Genomic DNA, 18,818 nt, shown 5'->3' with positions numbered 1-18,818 from the left:
ACAGGAAACAAATTCGACTTACTGCCGGCAATGCGGACCAAACTCTGACATCGGTCGTACAGGGACCGAATAGCCCGTATCAGGGGGCTTGGTACCCCATACTCCCGAAGCACCCCCCACAGGATTCCCCAAGGGACACGGTCAAACGCCTTCTCCAAGTCCACAAAGCACATGTGGACTGGTTGGGCGAACTCCCACGAACCCTCGAGGACCCTGCTGAGGGTGTAGAGCTGGTCCACTGTTCCACGGCCGGGACGAAAACCACACTGCTCCTCCTGAATCCGAGTTTCGACCTTCCGACGGACCCTCCTCTCCAGCACCCCTGAATAGACCTTACCTGGGAGGCTGAGGAGTGTGATCCCTCTAAAGTTGGAACACACCCTCCGGTCCCCCTTCTTAAAAAGGGGAACCACCACCCCAGTCTGCCAACCAAGGAAAGTCTGAACAGGAAATTGGTTGGATTTTCTTCATGACCCAATCAATAAGAAGGAGCTGTTTGACTTTCTGACATCCAGCAGAGTTCAGCTGACCACCATCCAAAGGCTTTCTATGTTTACCACTGACCCAGGATGCACTCCTCCAGCATGTGAAACAGGCAGACTATCAATCAGGAATCTGGACCACCAGCACACAGAGCCACCAAGTGATTCCTTCTTCAACTATGGATAGGCCAAGGAAGAAGGGTCATAGGTGCTAGTTTGGCTGACTATTCTCGAGGTTTCCAGAGCTTGCAGAGAGCTGATCAGATGTGGCTGTGAAGGTGATTGTCATACACTAGATAGAAGACACAGCAAGATAACATGGTTCCAACTATCATGCATACTGTATTCATTTGTGTTTGTATATTGCAATGATAATACTTTATGTTCTCGGACTTTAATAATGTCAGTGTAAAACAACTTTAACACATTTCGATCTGAGTCAAATTTTCACATATTTAATTGATTTTGATAGTCTTGCAATTTAATATTTGAATGTGTTATTTGACAAGGGCTCCTAGGCTAAAATTCAATAACTAACCTTAATTAAGGAACCATCAAGCAAAAAAAAGGTGCTTTTCACCCGCAATTGCACAATCCTTTCAGTCACTGAACTATGGTGAGTGACATTAACATAATGTCTATTATTAACCATAGAAAGTGAACTGAACGCTTGATTGAGATGAACATGGGCACTTATTTGAAAGGTCTCTACGTAAAAATGTCAGCACTAAAATTCATGCCCCTAAAACACTCAGTAGTGATTTAACACATTTTATATGACTACATTTCTCGTATTTAGCCCCGCCCACTTTGCCTGCCCCATCTCATCCTGTCAACGTCGCAAGAGGGAAGGAGGCAAGCATCGTGATTATGTTTCTTGGCTTGTTTTGTCACGTTATATTGTCACCTAGTGTTTGAAAACAGTGACCTATCGTCACAAAAACATGCATAATGATTATGCACAATCCTACTCTTGTCCATCTCAATTTGTGAAAGTAAAAATGCGATTGGCACATTATTTAGGATTTTATTGGCATGATGTGAGCTTCTATGAGGAAAATGTCATGCTGATTATTGTTTTTTACTTTCACAGGTTGGTGTGGACAAGAGTAGGAATGTGCATATGGTGATTAGGCTCCGTTTTTAGACGTTTAGCGACACAAGTTTTGTTAGACGCCAGCCAGGCAGCTAGCTAGCTCCCCTTGCTAAAAACAGATAGCCAGGCAAGGCAGGCAGCTAGCTAGGTCCCCTTGGCTGAAAACACACAGCTGTCATGGCAGCAGTTGATGCTCGGCCACTAAACAGATGAGGTTTGCTGGATGAAAACCACTTCTCACAGGTCAGACATAGGGCTCTGTGTCTCGGACGTTGCGCCCGCAACCGGTGACTGATCAGGCAGCCAAGGAGTTCAGAGCGGCCGGGAGAAATGCTGGCTTCTGTCCAACCAGAAGCCTGAGAAAAGCAGCTCGGTGAGGCTGTGCAGCGCTCACTCGCTGTGGCCGCTTCGAAAGCGTCAACCATCGGCTAGCGATCACAATAACCTCCAGAGGTTGCTCTGTCAAAAAGCAGAACTTTAAAAAAAAATCTGCATGCCAGTGAGGTGTGGAAAATTTACTTGTTGGTGGACGTCGAAAAATTCGGACCAGAGGAGCTCCAGCGAAAAGGCTGGTGTCACGACAAAACAGCATGCCTGTCAGAGTAGCGTACCTTGCATTTCTGTGCATGCGCTGTAGGGAATTGGTTGGATGTTAGGTTGAGTGTCTAGAGTTGTTTTTGCAAGTTCCATAGCAGCTTTTACTCTGCATTTTTCCGAGATAAACGAGAACAAAAACAAGCACTACTAGCATGGGGCGTCTGCAAGGGTGCTATTTTGAACCCCTTCCAGGTCACGCTTTTAATGTCACGCGAACTTGAGGTCTAAAAATAGCACTCGTGTGGCACCCTATTACGAAGGGGCGTTTTTTTTGTTTTGTTAGGTATTTATTGATTTCTGTAAAAAAAAAATGATGAAATTGAAAATGCAATCTATCATTTTCCTGATAAGAAAATTCATAAAGAGAGCTTATGAGTGAAGAATTACGGCTGAAATTTCCTTTAAATGTGTCTGTGCTTTGTGGTTTGGATCGGGTTATGTATATGGGAGTAAACTCCGTCTGCTCACGCACCTAAACATGTTGTCACTAATGTTTCAGTAACCAGCATTTTGACCTTCACCCGAATATGGATGGTATGTAAACAGAGTCTGTGCCACTGTTCCCACTAAATACCAAAGGGTGTGCACAGTAGGTGTGTCCAAAGTACAAATTAAAGGTTGTTGTAAACGTGATCAATTAACACAGAGACTCTCACGCTCTGCAGAAGGGGTGGGGGGTTGATCACACAAAGAGATGCCTATGGATTAATAAGATTTAGAATTTGATTTCAATGGAGGTGCTGCACAAAAGCCAATGACGTCCTCTCTATTCAACGCCCGAAGTGAACGTCTTTTTTTGCCTTGCCGTAAACAAACACTGACAACGTTTACATGCAGTCAATATTTGTGTTAATGTCAGAATTCTGGTTTGGTGTTTTTCATCTGCAGTCATGCAAAACTGTTTCCTTGTGATGAGTGACAGAAGGAACCAATCCAAGAAGTCCATGCAACAACCAATTATTACATTTCGGTCCATGTAAGGATTTACTGTGTGTGCCTCAGGCTGCCAGGCTCATTTCTCCTTAGTGATTAACACAATTAAAATGTGAGACACAGCTCACCTTGCATGCACATTTTTCATAGTGTTTCAATGGGATTTTCCTGAAGAGGCCATAATCTTGTTAGTGCCAGATGATGAAGTCTCCATTGCGTAGTTCAGTTTGCCGCCACAGCACCTACCTGTCCTCCTTTTTTAATCAAGTGTGCAGTTGCCCGTCACTGCACCTCAAAAATATGTGGAGTGTTTATCACTGAGAGTACAAAAAAACTTCTGTGAGTGGTGTGCACAGGGGAGGCAGGCATCCCTGAATCAAATATATCCAAGTAGCACAAATCTCTCTTTGATGACATGATGGTCTTAATCTGTGTTTCTGCCACCATTGCAGAGTGACTGTATTTACTTCCATCAAAACGCAATTTCTAAATCTCACCGCACCCTTCCCTTTTGCGTGAACTTCATTTCCATCCCATTTCACACCATCCCTTCAGCCCGCTCTCTGTCTGCCTTGCTTGCCTTTGCCTCCTGTCCCATCACATTCTCCCTTGCTGTATAATCTCTCACTTTTTTTCCCTTTCAGGTTGGATCCTGATATTTCCCCAAGGAGCACCTTGTCAGCCTGCCTTGCGCGGTTTCTTCCACAGCAGAGACACTGGGGGTGGCAAGATAATAATTGTATGAGAAGTATAGATGATGAAAAATGGTTTCACTGCCTGCCAATTGCTGAAAAACACTGCAAAAATTCAATCCATCTGTCATGGGTGAGCTGGAGCCCAACCCAGCTAACTTTGGGCGAGAGGCTTGGGTACACTCTGGACTGGTTGCTAGTCAAGCATGTGGAACAATTTTTAAATCAGAACGTTGATTACTATAGTATGTACAATAACTGTTCGAGTTTTCAAATAAATACAGCATGTAACTCATATTCAACTATAGTTGTGTTTCGAATTTTCAAGAAATGTGAAAATAAAACTGAATGGAAACGCTAGAAATTCGAAAAACGGGCCAAAATTGTCAGGAAAAAATTATGTTTTTACGCTTGGTCGGGGTGGATTTTGAAGCGTATCGAAAAAAGGAAACTGCGAATTTTGGCTATGGAAACAGGTTTTGCGAATAACCGCCGACAGGACCGGATACACATTGCACGTTTTGACCAGATATTATGTCACACTTACGTTTGTAGTCACAAAGCAATGGCAGACGATAGAGTAAGGTATGTTCAGGGGGACGACAAAACAGAAAAAAAAAGACGAGCATCAATTTTTAGGTTGTCCAAATAAAAAGGATGTGCCGTGTCATATATAATCCACCTCCATTATTAATCTCTTCTCGTCTATGTTCGCTGCAGTGAATTAAGCATTAAGCATTATGACGTTTTGCTGACATGATTGCGAAATAGGATCTGGCGAGTATTTTATTCTGAAAATTTTCCGGAATTTTTTATTTTGAAACTGCGTCGGTCTTCCTGTCCCGCTCGTTGTGTTCTGTGCTAGTTTGCCATTTGACGGATGCCGACGGGTGCGTCGTCTGGGAAAAATCTAAAATAGGTCTATCCGTGCGGCGGGCTCCGGCACGACGCAGCTGGTCCTTAATCGATTCGCAGCACACACGCAGCCGGTGTAATTTGAACAAGCTGATAGAATGGAAACGAATCAGCTGTGCTGACGGAGCGGAGACGCAACGCACACGCATGCTGTGTAATGACGCGTTTCCAGGGCAAGGGGACTAACCACTACACCATTCGTTCAGTTAGGTTCAGCAGCGCAAAAGTTTTACTTGTAGTTTACACAAGTATCAGCCAGAATGGATTTTAAGATGGCCAATTGTCATTTCATTGCACTTTGCTTTGAATTTATTTGGACAGAACGTCTACTGATAAAGGCTACTTTTGTCATTATCTCATGGAGGTCTCAGAGAAAGTGGGTCTGCGTTTAGTCCGCAGAGGCGGTGCGGGGATGGATCCTCTCCTAATGACGTCAAAATGTGCAAACAGCTCATTTTCTCAGGTTGGGAGGAGCTGGTGCTTGGAGAGCAGACTGACTTAGAATTCCTCATAGAATGGAGGAAAACACCAATTTGGTGATGTTTTTGGTGAGGAAATAGCATTTTAACATGGCTAAAAGCTCCAAAAAGTGGATTTTTCCCATTGCTGTTTAACTCTTTGACTGCCAGACGTTTTCAGAAATGGGATGTCGCCAGTGCCAGCCGATTTAAGCATTTTGACTGATCTTTCAAGGTCCACAGAAAATGTTGTGTTTGGACTATGGAAATACACATACTACCAAAAAAAGTTTGTTTCTACCTTATTCCGTTCTTCCGTAATCAACAATAGAAAATGGTTAGTTTCACCGAAATGCTCTGTTTTGAAACAAAAAGCGGAGAAAAAGAGCTTTTTGTGAAACGATGTTATTTCATGCACTCTAGTGAATTGCACACTTCTTTTTGTCCATGAATGATGCCACAAACACCTAAATAGTGCTTTACTTCTGTAATACACCACCACCAACAATGAAAAAGTGTTTTTGAATTTTTGGATGCAAAATACGTTTATTTCCATTCAACAGTGTAACAATTTGACAAAACAATTTCGCAAACTATTTACAAATGTTTGCAACTGTGGTACTATTTACAATTAGAAAAATTCCCGCGGAAATTTTGAATGGGACTGCTGACTCTTGCAAGGTGGAAAGCATGCGCTGAACCGTTTGCCAAATGTTGGTGTACTTTACCTCTCAATCTGTGTCAAACCACTTTTCTAGGGTGGATATTGATACGTGCTTCGCAAGCAACAGCAGTCCCATAATAAGTATTGTTTGTAGTTTTAGTAATTTTAATAGTAGTAAAATGGCCAAGATGGCCGCCGACCCAGGTGGGCGAGGGGGAGAGAGTCCTTGGGGTACCTAATCAATTGGCCAAGATGGCCGCCGCCCTGGGTGGGCAGAAAGGCGGTAATCCATGGTGTACCTAATTAATTGGCTAAAATGGCCGCCGCCCTGGGCGAGCGGAGTGGCGAGAATCCTGGGCGTACCTAATAAATTGGCCAAGATGGCCGCCGACCCAGGTGGGCAAGGGGGAGAGAGTCCTTGGCGTACCTAATCAATTGGCCAAGATGGCTGCCGCCCTGGGTGGGCAGAAAGGCGGTAATCCATGGTGTACCTAATTAATTGGCTAAAATGGCCGCCGCCCTGGGCGAGCGGAGTGGCGAGAATCCTGGGCGTACCTAATAAATTGGCCAAGATGGCCGCCGACCCAGGTGGGCAAGGGGGAGAGAGTCCTTGCCGTACCTAATAAATTGGCCAAGATGGCCGCCGCCCTGAGCGAGCGTAGTGGCAAGAATCCTGGGTGTACCCAATTAATTGGCCAAGATGGCCGCCGCCCTGGGCGAGCGTAGTGGCGAGAATCCTGGGTGTACCTAATTAATTGGCCAAGATGGCCGCCGCCCTGGGCGAGCGTAGTGGCGAGAATCCTGGGTGTACCTAATTAATTGGCCAAGATGGCCACCGCCCTGGGCGAGCGGAGTGGCAAGAATCCTGGGCGTACCTAATCAATTGGCCAAGATGGCCTCCGCCCTGGGTGGGCGGAGGGGAGCGAATCCTTGGTGTACCTAATTAATTGGCCAAGATGGCCGCCCCCCTGGGTGGGCAGAGTGGCGATAATCCAGGGTGTACCTAATCAATTGCCAATCCATTACATTTAATAGAAAAAATAAAAATAATAATAATAATGTGTTATTTTTGAAAATGTATTTTAAAAAATGGAAATGAGCTGAACAGTTTAAAATTCAAACGATTGAAATCGGTCAAGAAATAGGCATAATCACCATAGTGTAAAAGTATCTTACTGTCCCTTTAAGAAACATGCACATTGACGCACACGCATTGGACTAACACGTTGGAGAGACGTCACGCACCAAGCCTCTCACGACTTAACGGTTCAAGATGCTTAAGGTGAAAATAAAGGTACTAAATGACACCTTAGCTAAATAAAAGTTAGTTTGTCTGAAAGAAGACACTCGTGACTACAAAATGTGAGAATTTGATGTCTAGTGAGCAAAGATTGTGGCCATGGTGACGAGGTGAAGTGACGTCACGCACCCACATTGCATTGAGATTGAATGAGAGAAGCACCCCTTCAACAAAAGCCTCTCCCGACTTAACGGTTGAACACGAGCATGTTCTCATTTTCTTAATCGGATAAAAAATGACCAAATGAGAGTAGGTTGAAAACTTATGATTTATCAGAAATGGAGAGAGGAAGGCGCCTGAAATTAACATGGCAGAGATAGGCGAGTTGGTCCGACTTGTCCGAGCTTAAAGGGAAAATAAAGGTACTAAATGACACCTTAGCCAAATAAAAGTTAGTTTGTCTGAAAGAAGACACTCGTGACTACAAAATGTGAGAATTTGACGTCTAGTGACAAAAGATTGTGGCCATGGTGACGAGTTGAAGTGAAATTTTTTCAAATACATTATTTGGTTCCCGGGACTGGATGGCTAATTAGCCAACAGAGTGTGTGAGAAAGCTAATTCAGCCACTGTCTTTGAACCCGCACAGGGAAGGGGGGGGAGCTTTCATTCCTTAAAAAAGATTTCGACACTGAGCTAAAGATGGGAAAAATTCCTACAAAATGAGCTAAAATTCGTATCGGTCGGATAACGTATGCGCGCGCAGCGTGTCTTGGAAAAAGGTGCTTGATGTGTGATCTTCTCTTCCCTTTTCCCATTCATTCCCAATGGGGAGTTAATTTGGGAGTTTTTTGGGAATAGCGTCGCCATGGTAACTGGGAATTCTTAGAAAAATAATAGCGCAGCGAGTCAGATCGAGCCGCATCGTTTGATACCTCATTTGTGCCGGTGCGATGTACGGTACGGGCCGCATTTTAGCGGAAAAATCGCTGGAATAATAAAAAATAAAAAAAAGAACTAGAAAAATTCCCGCAGAAATTTTGAATGGGACTGCTGACTCTTTGGTAATGAGCTGAACAGTTTAAAATTCAAACCACTGGAATCGCTCAAGAAATGTGGAAGTTAACCATAATCAACATCAACTAAAAGTATCTCACTGTCCCTGAAAATGTATTTAAAAAAATGTAAATGAGCTGAACAGTTTAAAATTTAAATGACTGAAATCGGTCAAGAAATGTGTAAGTTAACCATAATCTAAAAATATGTCACTGTCACTTTAAGAGCACATACATTTTTGACTTGGAGCCGTCACGTGCCCCACATTCCATTGAGATTGCATGAGAGAAGCACCCCTTTAACAAAAGCCTCCCACGACTTAACTCTTCAAGATACAGATTCAAGAAATGGCTCGTTAGAACGGCAAGGGTTTGGGGAACACGAGCATGTTCTCATTTTCTTAATCGGATAAAAAAATGACCAAATGAGAGCAGGTTGAAAACTTATGATTTATCAGAAATGGAGAGAGGAAGGCGCCTGAATTTAACATGTAAAAGACAGGCGAATTAGTCCGACTTCTCTTGCTTAAGGTGAAAATAAAGGTACTAAATGACACCTTAGCCAAATAAAAGTTAGTTTGTCTGAAAGAAGACACTCGTGACTACAAAATGTGAGAATTTGATGTCTAGTGAGCAAAGATTGTGGCCATGGTGACGAGTTGAAGTGACGTCACGCACCCACATTGCATTGAGATTGAATGAGAGACGCACACCTCAAAGAAGAGCCTCCCACGACTTAACTCTTCAAGATACAGATTCAAGAAATGGCCCGTTAGAACGGCAAGGGTTTGGGGAACACGAGCATGTTCTCATTTTCTTAATCGGATAAAAAATGACCAAATGAGAGCAGGTTGAAAACTTATGATTTATCAGAAATTGAGAGAGGAAGGCGCCTGAAATTAACATGGCAGAGATAGGCGAGTTAGTCCGACTTGTCCGAGCTTAAAGGGAAAATAAAGGTACTAAATGACACCTTAGCCAAATAAAAGTTAGTTTGTCTGAAAGAAGACACAGAATTTGACGTCTAGTGACAAAAGATTGTGGCCATGGTGACGAGTTGAAGTGAAATTTTTTCAAATACATTATTTGGTTCTCGGCACTGGATGGCTAATTAGCCAACAGAGTGTGTGAGAAAGCTAATTCAGTCACTGTCTTTGAACCCGCACAGGGGGGGGGGGGGAGCTTTCATTCCTTAACTCTTTGACTGCCAGACGTTTTCAAAAACGGGTTGTCGCCAGTGCCAGCCGATTTAAGCATTTTGAGTGATCTTTCAAGGTCCACAGAAAATGTTGTGTTTGGACTATGGAAACACACATTCGACCAAATGAAAGATTGGACTCTCATCTTTCATCAGAAAAAAAAAGTTTGTTTCTACCTTATTCCGTTCTTCAGTAATCAACAATAGAAAATGGTTACTTTCACCGAAATTCTGGGTTTTGAAACAAAAAACGGAGAAAAAGAGCTTTTTGTGAAACGATGTTATTTCATGCAGTCTAGTGAATTGTACACTTCTTTTTGTCCATGAATGATGCCACAAACACCTAAATAGTGCTTTACTTTTGTAAAACGCTTTCACCAACAATGAAAAAGTGTTTTTTGATTGCAAAATGCGTTTATTTCCATTCAACAGTGTAACAATTTGACAAAACAATTTCGCAAACTATTTACAAATGTGTGCAACTGTGGTACTACTTACAATTATGTGGATGTTTCAAATACAGTTTTTCTTTTTGTAACGCTCTCCTGCGTGCAAGGAGACGCCAGGACTCGCACAACAGTTTACTTTCACTTTCACATTGGTCCGTTTTGCGTGCAAACGTTACACTTTCTTGACGGCCTTTTTTTCCGGGGAATAAAAAGCAAGTAGCAGACTGTACACACTTCCTCCGATGAATATGCATTGGACTCGGGGCACTCTCCGTCGTCCGATCGAACGTCCGCCTGTGCGTGCTCGGTTGCACTCCGCGTTACAACACCGTCATAGCCGCCGCGTCAGCGGTTCCAATTTCGCCGTCAAGCTCTGATTCACCTTCATCATCATCGTCATCAATGTACTCTTTTAGCGTTGGTCGATGCCTTTTGTCTTGTAAGTGTAGAGCTGCTTGCAAACGCTCGCCATTGCCCGTTCCCTCCTCCATCTAGCTCCATCTAACGTCTTCTACTGCCGCGTCAATGCTTTCCAACCACGGAGTCACCATCATCTTCATCATCGATAATGATCATCGTCATCAACAATGTGCTCTTTTAGCGATGATTTTGGTCTTTGAAAAAAACGGCTTTGGCGTTAGCTCCTCGCGACCGGCCGCCATTTTTCCTTTGTTTTCCATTCTGATCTCCTGCTCAACGCTCTAGCTCCGCCTCTACTGACGCCCACCCGATCTTGTCAAAAGAGAGTCATCGCTGCCCTCTAGGGGCCAAAAATAGTCATTAGGCTCACGAGACCTGCTTAAAACTTTCAGGAGAGCTCCGCAAGCCTTCCCAGCACCCGTTTCAAAAAAAAAAAAAAAAAAATGGGAGGATGTCTTTTAACGTCTTTGGCGCTCCTCCGTAGGTTTTTGCAGAACGTCATTTAACGTCTTTGGCAGTAAAAGAGTTAAAAAAGATTTCGACACTGAGCTAAAGATGGGAAAAATTCCTACAAAATGAGCTAAAATTCGTATCGGTCGGATAACGTATGCGCGCACAGCGTGTCTTGGAAAAAGGTACTTGATGTGTGATCTTCTCTTCCCTTTTCCCATTCATTCCCAATGGGGAGTTAATTTGGGAGTTTTTTGGGAATAGCGTCGCCATGGTAATTGGGAATTCTTAGAAAAATAATAGCGCAGCGAGACAGATCGAGCCGCATCGTTTGATACCTCATTTGTGCCGGTGCGATGTACGGTACGGGCCGCATTTTAGCGGGAAAATCGCTGGAATAATAAAAAATAAAAATAAACCACTGTCCTAGGTAGGATAACAATATGTGCCTGCTTGCTCCGCAAGCAGTCCCATAATAATTTACGCAACAATAAACCCCTTTCTGTAGGATAGTAATATGTGCTGCTTGCTTTGCAAGCAAGCTGCTTGCTTGCTACGCAAAGCAGTCCCATAATAATAATAAGAAGCCCATTTTTCTAGGAATAGTAATATGTGCTGCTTGCTACGCAAAGCAGTCCCATAATAAACCCTTTTTTCTAGGAATAGTAATATGTGCTGCTTTCTACGCTCAGCAGTCCCATAATAATAATAACTAGAAAAATTCCTGCGGGAATTTTGAATGGGACTGCTGACTTTTGTAAATGAGCTGAACAGTTTAAAATTTAAACCACTGGAATCGCTCAAGAAATGTGGAAGTTAACCATAATCAACATCAACTAAAAGTATCTCACTGTCCCTGAAAATGTATTTAAAAAAATGTAAATGAGCTGAACAGTTGAAAATTTAAATGACTGGAATCGGTCAAGAAATGTGGAAGTTAACCATAATCTAAAAATATGTCACTGTCACTTTAAGAGCGCACACACATTTTTGACTTGGAGCCGTCACGTGCCCCACATTCCATTGAGATTGCATGAGAGAAGCACCCCTTCAACAAAAGCCTCTCGCGACTTAACGGTTGAAGATACAGATTCAAGAAATGACTCGTTAGAACGGCAAGGGTTTGGAGAACACGAGCATGTTCTCATTTTCTTAATCGGATAAAAAATGACCAAATGAGAGCAGGTTGAAAACTTATGATTTATCAGAAATGGAGAGAGGAAGGCGCCTGAAATTAACATGTAAAAGACAGGCGAATTAGTCCGACTTCTCTTGCTTAAGGTGAAAATAAAGGTACTAAATGACACCTTAGCCAAATAAAAGTTAGTTTGTCTGAAAGAAGACACTCGTGACTACAAAATGTGAGAATTTGATGTCTAGTGAGCAAAGATTGTGGCCATGGTGACGAGTTGAAGTGACGTCACGCACCCACATTGCATTGAGATTGAATGAGAGACGCACACCTCAAAGAAGAGCCTCCCACGACTTAACTCTTCAAGATACAGATTCAAGAAATGTCTCGTTAGAACGGCAAGGGTTTGGGGAACACGAGCATGTTCTCATTTTTTTAATCGGATGAAAAATGACTAAATGAGAGCAGGTTGAATACTTATGATTTATCCAAAATGAAGAGGAAAAAGTCGCCCAAATTAACATGGGAGAGATAGGCGAGAGAGTCCAACTTCTACTCGCTTAAAGGGAAAATAAAGGTACTAAATGACACCTTAGCCAAATAAAAGTTAGTTTGTCTGAAAGAAGACACTCGTGACTACAAAATGTGAGAATTTGACGTCTAGTGACAAAAGATTGTGGCCATGGTGACGAGTTGAATTGAAACTTTTGACTTTTGGCAAGAGATTTGTTGGTTCCCGGCACTCTGGCTAATTGCTAAAACAGAGTGTGTTAAAATGCTATATGACTCACTGTCTTTGAACCCGCACAGAGGGGAGAGCTTTCATTCCTTAAAAAAAATTTCGACACTGAGCTAAAGATGGGAAAAATTCCTACAAAATGAGCTAAAATTCGTATCGGTCGGATAACGTATGCGTGCACAGCGTGTCTTGGAAAAAGGTGCTTGATGTGTGATTTTTTCTTTCCATTTCCCATTCATTCCTATGGCACTTTTTGGGGTAGTTTTTGGAGTATTGCGTCGCCATGGTAAGTGGGAATTCCTAGAAAAATAATGCCGCACCGAGTCCGATCGAGCCGCATCGTTTGATACCTCATTTGTCCCAGTGCGATCTACGGTACGGGCCGCATTTAAGCGGAAAAATCGGTGGAAGATGATATAATAATAATTTACGCAACAATAAACCCCTTTCTGTAGGATAGTAGTATGTGCTGCTTGCTACGCAAAGCAGTCCCATAATAAACCCTTTTTTCTAGGAATAGTAATATGTGCTGCTTGCTACGCAAGCAAGCAGCAGCTTCGCTTGCTACGCTCAGCAGTCCCATAATAAAGCTTGAGTACTTTTATGTGCATCTGCATCTTATGCCAAGTTATCTTTGGTAGTTCTAAAATTTCAAAATGACAATATGTTGGACAAACTGTTAAAATAAATGGAAAAACAATGAAATTTCAGCTTTTTGGACTTTTTGTTTTTTTCTGTTATAACTAACTCGTACCGAACTGTGACCCAAAACCGAGGTACGTACCGAAATGAGACTTCTGTGAACAGTTACATCCATAGTACTGGTAATCCATTTGCTGCGATTATTGAATCCTTCAGTAGCGACAGAAAGGCACGGGGGGAAAAAGTGTTTACACCCCTAAACCACCGCCTAATATGAATTTTCCAGTTTTCAAAATGTTTTATTTTTATTGAGCAGACTGAAAGAAATTTTATGGTCTAGCTCCAAAGTGCCAATGTAAACATAAACAGGAGAGTCACTTTTGTTACAGGGTCAGTTTTTAATCTAATTAATTACAGGATTTTCAACTAATTAATCAAATGAATCTATTTTAATCTGATACCTGCTAAAGGTCCTCAAAAAAAAAATTCAATGCTAGAACACAATTGTAGTGCATGACTAATCAATTGCCCCTCCGTGAGTCATCACCTTATCGTGGTGGAGGGGTTTGCGTGTCCCAATGAGCCTGGGAGCTATGTTGTCCGGGGCTTCATGCCCCTGGTAGGGCCACCCAAGGCAAACAGGTCCTAGGTGAGGGACCAGACAAAGCATGGCTCAAACGACCCCAATGACGAATACAAACCTTGGATTTTCGTTTCCCTTGCCCGGACGCGGGTCACCGGGGCCCCCTTCTGGAGCTAGGCCTGGAGGTGGGGCTCGAAGGCGAGCGTCTGGTGGCCGGGCCTATACCCATGGGGACCGGCCGGGCACAGCCCGAAAAGGCAACGTGGGTCCCCCTTCCCATGGGCTCACCACCGGTGGAAGGGGCCAAAGGGGTCGGGTGCGCAGTGAGTTGGGTGGCAGCCAAAGGCGGGGGCCTTGGCGGTCTGACCCCCGGCTACTGAAGCTAGCTCTGGGGACATGGAATGTCACCTCTCTGACAGGGAAGGAGCTCGAACTGGTGTGCGAGGCTGAGAAGTTCCGACTAGATATAGTCGGATTCACCTCCACACACGGCTTGGGTTCTGGTACCAATCCTCTCAAGAGGGGCTGGACCCTCTTCCACTCTGGAGTTGCCCACGGTGAGAGGCGCAGAGCAGGTGTGGGCATACTCATTGCCCCCCAGCTAGCCGCCTGTACGTTGGGGTTTACCCCGGTGAATGAGAGGGTAGCCTCCCTCCGCCTTCGGGTGGGGGGACGGGTCATGACTGTTGTTTGTGCTTATGCACCGAACAGCAGCTCAGAGTACCCACCCTTTCTGGAGTCCTTGGAGGGTGTGCTGGAGAGCGCACCCCCTGGAGACTCCCTCGTTCTACTGGGGGACTTCAACGCTCACGTGGGTAATGACAGTGAGACCTGGAGGGGCGTGATTGGGAGGAATGGCCCCCCCGATCGAAACCCGAGTGGTGTTTTGTTATTGGACTTCTGTGCTCGCCACGGACTGTCCATAACGAACACCATGTTCAAGCACAAGAGTGTCCATATGTGCACCTGGCACCAGGACACCCTAGGCCGTAGTTCGATGATCGACTTTGTAGTCGTGTCATCGGACTTGCGGCCGTATGTGTTGGACACTCGGGTTAAGAGAGGGGCGGAGCTGTCAACTGATCACCACCTGGTGGTGTGTTGGCTCCAATGGCGGGGTAAGATGCCGGTCCGACCAGGCAGGCCTAAACGTACTGTGAGGGTCTGCTGGGAACGTCTGGCAGAATCCCCTGTCAGAAAGAGTTTCAACGCCCATCTCCGGCAGAGCTTCTCCATTGTCCCGGGGGAGGCGGGGGACATTGAGTCCGAGTGGACCATGTTCCGCGCTTCATTTGTTGAGGCGGCCGATCGGAGCTGTGGCCGTAAGGTGGTTGGTGCCTGTCGTGGCGGCAATCCTCGAACCCGCTGGTGGACACCAGCGGTAAGGGATGCCGTCAAGCTGAAGAAGGAGTCCTATCGGGCCTTTTTGGCCTGTGGGACTCCGGAGGCTGCTGACGGGTACCGGCTGGCCAAGCGGAATGCGGCTTTGGCGGTCGCTGAGGCAAAAACTCGGGCATGGGAGGAGTTCGGTGAGGCCATGGAAAACGACTTCCGGACGGCTTCGAGGAAATTCTGGTCCACCATCCGGCGTCTCAGGAGAGGAAAGCAGTGCACCGTTAACACTGTGTATAGTGGAGACGGAGTGCTGTTGACCTCGACTCGGGACGTCGTGAACCGGTGGGGAGAGTACTTCGAAGACCTCCTCAATTCCACCAACACGCCTTCCTTTGAGGAAGCAGGGTCTGGGGACTCTGAGGTGGGCTCCCCTATCTCTGGGGTCGAAGTCGCCGAGGTGGTTGGAAAGCTTCTCGGTGGCAGGGCCTCGGGGGTGGATGAGATCCGCCCGGAGTTCCTGAAGGCTCTGGATGTTGTGGGGCTGTCGTGGTTGACACGTCTCTGCAGCATCGCGTGGACATCGGGGACGGTGCCTCTGGATTGGCAGACCGGGGTGGTGGTTCCCCTATTTAAGAAGGGGGACCGGAGGGTGTGTTCCAACTTTAGAGGGATCACACTCCTCAGCCTCCCAGGTAAGGTCTATTCAGGGGTGCTGGAGAGGAGGGTCCGTCGGGAGGTCGAATCTCGGATCCAGGAGGAGCAGTGTGGTTTTCGTCCCGGCCGTGGAACAGTGGACCAGCTCTACACCCTCAGCAGGATCCTCGAGGGTGCGTGGGAATTCGCCCAACCAGTCCACATGTGCTTTGTGGACTTGGAGAAGGCGTTTGACCGTGTACCTCGGGGAGTTCTGTGGGGGGTGCTTCGGGAGTTTGGGTTACCGAGCCCCCTGATACGGGCCATTCGGTCCCTGTACGACCGATGTCAGAGTCTGGTCCGCATTGCCGGCAGTAAGTCGAATTTGTTTCCGGTGAGGGTTGGACTCCGCCAAGGTTGCCCTTTGTCACCGATTCTGTTCATAACTTTTATGGACAGAATTTCTAGGTGTAGCCAAGGCGTTGAGGGGGTCCGGTTTGGTGGCCTCAGCATTGCATCTCTGCTTTTTGCAGATGATCTGGTGCTGTTGGCTTCTTCAAGCCGTGACCTCCAGCTCTCACTGGAGCGGTTCGCAGCCGAGTGTGAAGCGGTTGGGATGAGGATCAGCACCTCCAAATCCGAGACCATGGTCCTCAGTCGGAAAAGGGTGGTGTGCCCTCTCCGGGTCGGGGAGGAGGTCCTGCCCCAAGTGGAGGAGTTCCAAGTATCTTGGGGTCTTGTTCACGAGTGAGGGTAGGTTAGAGCGGGAGATCGACAGGCGGATCGGTGCAGCGTCTGCAGTGATGCGGACGCTGTATCGGTCCGTTGTGGTGAAGAAGGAGCTGAGCCGAAAGGCAAAGCTCTCGATTTACCGGTCGATCTACGTTCCTACCCTCACCTATGGTCACGAGCTGTGGGTCGTGACCGAAAGAATAAGATCCCGGATACAAGCGGCCAAAATGAGTTTCCTCCGCAGGGTAGCCGGGCTCTCCCTTAGAGATAGGGTGAGAAGCTCGGTCATCCGAGAGGGACTCAGCGTCGAGTCGCTGCTCCTCCACGTTGAGAGGAACCAGTTGAGGTGGTTCGGGCATCTGGTTCGGATGCCTCCTGGACGCCTCCCTGGGGAGGTGTTCCGGGCATGTCCTACCGGCAGGAGGCCCCGGCGACGACCCAGGACACGCTGGAGAGACTATGTCTCTCGGCTGTCCTGGGAACGCCTTGGGGTCCCGTCGGATGAGCTGGCTGAAGTGGCTGGGGAGAGGGAAGTCTGGGCTTCCCTGCTAAAGCTGCTGCCCCCGCGACCCAACCCCGGATAAGCGGAAGAAGACGGACGGACGGACGGACGGACTAATCAATTGAATACACAAAAAAGAAAATATTTGAAATATATATATATATTATATATATATATATATAAATGACATTTAAAAAAAAATAGTTTAAACACATCAACAAGGCCAGGCATTATTTTAAAATGTAATCTAAACTTCCACAAGATGAGGTTCGTGTATGGATGGCATAAAATGAACTCTTAATAGCTGTGGGGGTTTTGAGCTAAACTAACAAACTGGTAATCAGGAAAAGTTAGAGGTTAACAAAAATCTAAAGCTGCAATATCTGGGTCAACTGGGGCTACAGTAACAACTCCTCAAATCAAAAACCCACCCTAAAATAGGTAATAGGATTACCTGCTAGTGAAAAGAGTCTTAAATGATAAGTCACTCTGAGCTGCTTCCGTGATACGAAAATCATTTTTTACTAAAGGTACAAATCACTGCGTTCTTGTTAATAGTCCCGTCTTTGTTATTTTTATAAATAAACTTGTTGTTTAAATCAGTTGTTGTTTTCCTTTACAGGACTCAGTGTGACTAGAGAGATTGTCATTATGTGCCTTATGGAATACCTTGGATAACATGACAGACATCTCATCAAATAATTTAATGTCACTTTGCATTAATCTACTGTAATTCAAGGACCATAATTTGTAAATTCCTTAAATTTAGGATTTTAGGTAAAGTGACATAGACTTTTCTTTGTTTTTCACGTAAGTGAACAGTCAGTTGTTGTAATGAGTGCTATGATAGAAGCTCTCAAAACATACACAGTGCATATCTTACTGCTACAACCTTAAAGGAATACTCAGGCAATTTGAGAGTTATGTCCTTTCTATCATTCTCATCATTAGAGTGGATAGGAGTCAGCAGCATAGCAATTTAATAAAAGTGAACAAAATAAACCTTACAGAAACCCTGAAGCTGCCGTCTTAAATTTAAAAACTAAAGATTAAAAAAAAAAAACATTTATTCTAAAAATAAGAGTCTTCTTCAGTTGTTTTAGAAGTTTGAGTTCATCCAGGGATGCAAACACTCTTATGTGACACTTGTTTTAAAATGACTAAAAAGCCCTCGTTTTTCGTTTGTTGTTGTCGAAAATATTTATTTTACATGCACGTGCAAAATCACCAGCTTCAGGGTTTCTGTAAGGTTTATTTTGTTCACTTTTTTACCAAGTATGCTAAAGACATCTATCCATTTCAATGATATTTGTTAAACTAAGCCGCGTTGTCTCACTATGAAAATAGTGTGTGGTTCATTTGCATTTCACCTTGGGTAATATAAAGCTTCTGACTTATAACATTAATTTCACATAGCTCTTCTGAAAGACGAAAAAGTATTTCCCCCTTTCGCTATGCAATCATATATCCAGGCAGTTGTTGACATCAACGGGTGTGTTGGGGTCTCCTGTCTGCTTCAGTTATCTTTGGAAATGGTCAATGGTGAATGCAAAGAACAAGGAAAATAGGGCAAAAACAAGTCTATTCAGTGTCCTGAAAATTTCAGCTGTTCTGACAAAGGCTACGTTCACACTGCAAGACTTAATGCTCAATTCAGATTTTCGCAAGCAGGCACATATTGTTATTCTACCTAGGACAGTGGTTTATTATTGGTGTTATTATGGGACTGCTTGCAAAGCAAGCAGGCACATATTGTTATTCTACCTAGGACAGTGGTTTATTTTATTATTATTTTTTTATTAGACAAGATACAGATTCAAGAAATGGCTCGTTAGAACGGCAAGGGGAACACGAGCATGTTCTGTATCTTG

The 18,818-nt window shown here is 44.8% G+C and overlaps 1 protein-coding gene across 1 annotated transcript in view; it reads right to left on the bottom strand.

The window, feature by feature from the left end:
- LOC144050294 (uncharacterized) overlaps nucleotides 1–18,818 on the bottom strand; it is a 43,479-nt gene that overhangs the window by 5,097 nt on the left and 19,564 nt on the right. The gene's annotated exons all lie outside the window — the stretch shown is intronic.

The sequence above is a fragment of the Vanacampus margaritifer genome, chromosome 4 (assembly GCF_051991255.1).
Source record: "Vanacampus margaritifer isolate UIUO_Vmar chromosome 4, RoL_Vmar_1.0, whole genome shotgun sequence".
Taxonomy (NCBI): Eukaryota; Metazoa; Chordata; class Actinopteri; order Syngnathiformes; family Syngnathidae; genus Vanacampus; species Vanacampus margaritifer.
Note: the sequence above shows the minus strand (reverse complement) of the source record. Positions and strands in the feature narration are given on the sequence as shown.